Genomic DNA, 2887 nt, shown 5'->3' on the forward strand with positions numbered 1-2887 from the left:
CTTTTCCGGAGCCTCCGTAGTTTGTTGTCTGGTCTAAAGTTGATCGATCTCGCAAAAGTACTCTTGTGTATTTTCATTTTTTCATTTGAACACAATAACACACTTTAGTTCCTGATCAGCCATTATATATATCCGTGTGTGTCATTTCCTGTTTAGGTCAGTTATGTTTGTTTGGGCAGTCATTTGGTAAGTTTGCAGTTCTTTGCCTGAGTTTAGTTTTGTTTCTCTGACCTCTTTTATGAGCTCAACATTTATTACTTTTGTAAATATAATTTTTGGGTTAAATAAATGGAAACCCTATTTTTCTGATAATTCCTGTGACTCCTCTCGTCCATCACAGACAGTAATCTAACCTTTGATAAACAGATTAATGCTGTAATCAAGACCCGTTTCCTTCACCTCTGGCTACTTGTAAAAGTGAAGCAATTCCTCTGTTTTAGAGACTCTGAGAGAGCTATCCATGCTTTCATTTCATCTCACCTCAACTTTTGTAATAGTCTTTACTCAGGTGTCAGTCTGTCATCAGTTAGCTGCCTGCAGCTGGTCCAAAAAGCTGCAGCATGGTTACTAACTGGCACGACATATCTCACATACTAGCATCCTTACACTGGCTGCCAGTTAGTTTTTGAATTGATTTTAAGATTTTATTATTCGTTTTTAAGGCGTTGCACGTGTTAGCACCCTCATAACTTTATGATCTTTTAAATTGGTACACTCCTGCAAGATCACTGAGGCCTGCAGATCAAATGCTCCTGGCTGTCCTGAGGTCCAGATTAAAGCACAGAGGCGACCGGGCCTTTGCTGTGACTGCTCCTAAATTGTGTAACAAAGTGTCCCTTCATGTCAGGGCCTCCTCAACATTAGACACTTTCAAAACGCATCTGAAAACCCACTTTTATTCCTTGGTTTTAAATCAGAATGATTTTGTACTACTTTTGTCTTGTTTCTTACTCAAATCTTCTCATTTCATGCTTCTTTTTCTTATTTTTTTGTCGTGTATTTATAGAGATAAAAATCTTTTTTGATTATCTTAAATGTTGTTCAACAGTTGTTTTAAATGCGCTATAAAAATAAATTTGACTTTAACTTTAATACGACTGGATTTGTGTGGTCTCTAATTTCATGTGAGCTTGGTTCTGTCGGAGGTTTCTTCCTGTTAAAAGGGAGTTTTTCCTTCCCACTGCCGCCAAAGTGCTTGCTCATAGGGGGTCATATGATTGTTGGGTTTTTCTCTGTATCATGAAGCGCCTTGAGGCGACTTTTGTTGTGTTTTGGCGCTATATAAATAAAATTGAATTGAATTGAATTTGAATGGAGGTCTCGCTGACACAAAGTACAGGTTTTCATTTTGTGAATAACTTGAAAATCTCAGCTCAAACAGCTGCAAAACCGATTTCCCCAGCATGGAGATGCTGAATTGTATAAGGCAAAACCATAAATATGTGTCTGAATCTTCTATCAAGAGTTACAGCTATCTCTATGAAGTCGTACAAAAACGCTTTCTTTCGCCAAAGACAGTGCGTTTCTCACTATTGCATGCATTTGAAACAAAGTATACGTTTTCATCTTGTGAATAACTTGAAAATCTTAGCTCACACAGCTGCAAAACCTGTTTGCACAACAGCGGGATGTTGAATTCTATAAGATAAAGCCATAAATATGTGTAAACTTCAAATATCTGAGCCGACCGACACATCGTCTTCAAACCCCCGTGGTCTTTTGCTACTCAGGTTAAACATGATATATAAGTCACTTTGATAACTTAAAAATTTTATTGTTTGGCTTTTTCAGTGTTTTATTTGTTCGTGAGTAAATCGGTTTGGCTGAGATTAAAGTTATTAGATTAGATTAAATTCAATTTAACTGTATTAATCCCTCGGGAGGGTTCCTCCGGGGTTTTCACACAGCTGAATAAACGTCAAACAGAAAATGATTAAACAGAAGAGTGAGACGGTCGAGAGTTTATGTCAGTGCCCGGTTATATTTTAGATAGCAAGGAGCAGACAGCAGAGTTTCACTCCACCGAGGGAGCCTGTGATATACTACCCGGCTTTCTTTAGAAAGCCCGGAAACCCGCTGTTTCCGGGCCGGCCAATAATAACGGTGACATTTAACGTATTTTATCTGATAAATAAACCCTGTAAAATGTATTTACCCCCCCCCCCCCCCCCCCAACAGCCCTTTTGAATGTCTCCCTAGTATGGCCACAAGACCTCACTCTTGGAGCACTTTTTTTGCCACATGTATCGCAAACGACGTCTCAGCTGTTTGTGGAGGTAAAATAAGTCCGCACATGACCCCAATTACGCTCAGCCATAGTTGTGAGTAGTGATGCGCGAATCATGAACGAATCGTTCAGTACTCGAGAATCACTTTACTGACTCATGAATCATGATTCACAAGCCTGGGACAGTGGCGCGGCTGCCCCTCTGTTGGTCTTCCTTGGTCTCTTGTGTTCTGGGGGCCTCTGGATGTCTGGAGTTTTGATCTCCTCCATACCTGCTTCATGCCCTGGAGGACGGGGCTGTGGCCCCCCCACACCCTCTAGCAGATCATTACATGAAGGAACCTTTTAAAAAAACAAGCGCGTCCATGCTCACAGGTGTACACACAGGTGATCACACCCACAAACTACACCCTTTTTGGCTCCTACCTCAAAGCACACTGTGTTCTGTTGATCTTATGTGCTGCACAATAATGTTTAATATTTAGTATTTACTGTCATATTCCCATATATCATTGTGATGTTGTTTATTCTATTACTCTTGTTCTCTTCTGCTTGTTTTCTTTTTTCTTTCTCAGCAGGTGATCCAGGTGATCAATAGATGCATTTTTTTTCTTTTTTTTTTTCCTGCTCATTCTGTTGGTTTTTGTCTTTTGCCCTTCT

Source organism: Simochromis diagramma, unplaced genomic scaffold (assembly GCF_900408965.1).
Source record: "Simochromis diagramma unplaced genomic scaffold, fSimDia1.1 OVJJ01000197.1, whole genome shotgun sequence".
NCBI classification, from domain to species: domain Eukaryota; kingdom Metazoa; phylum Chordata; class Actinopteri; order Cichliformes; family Cichlidae; genus Simochromis; species Simochromis diagramma.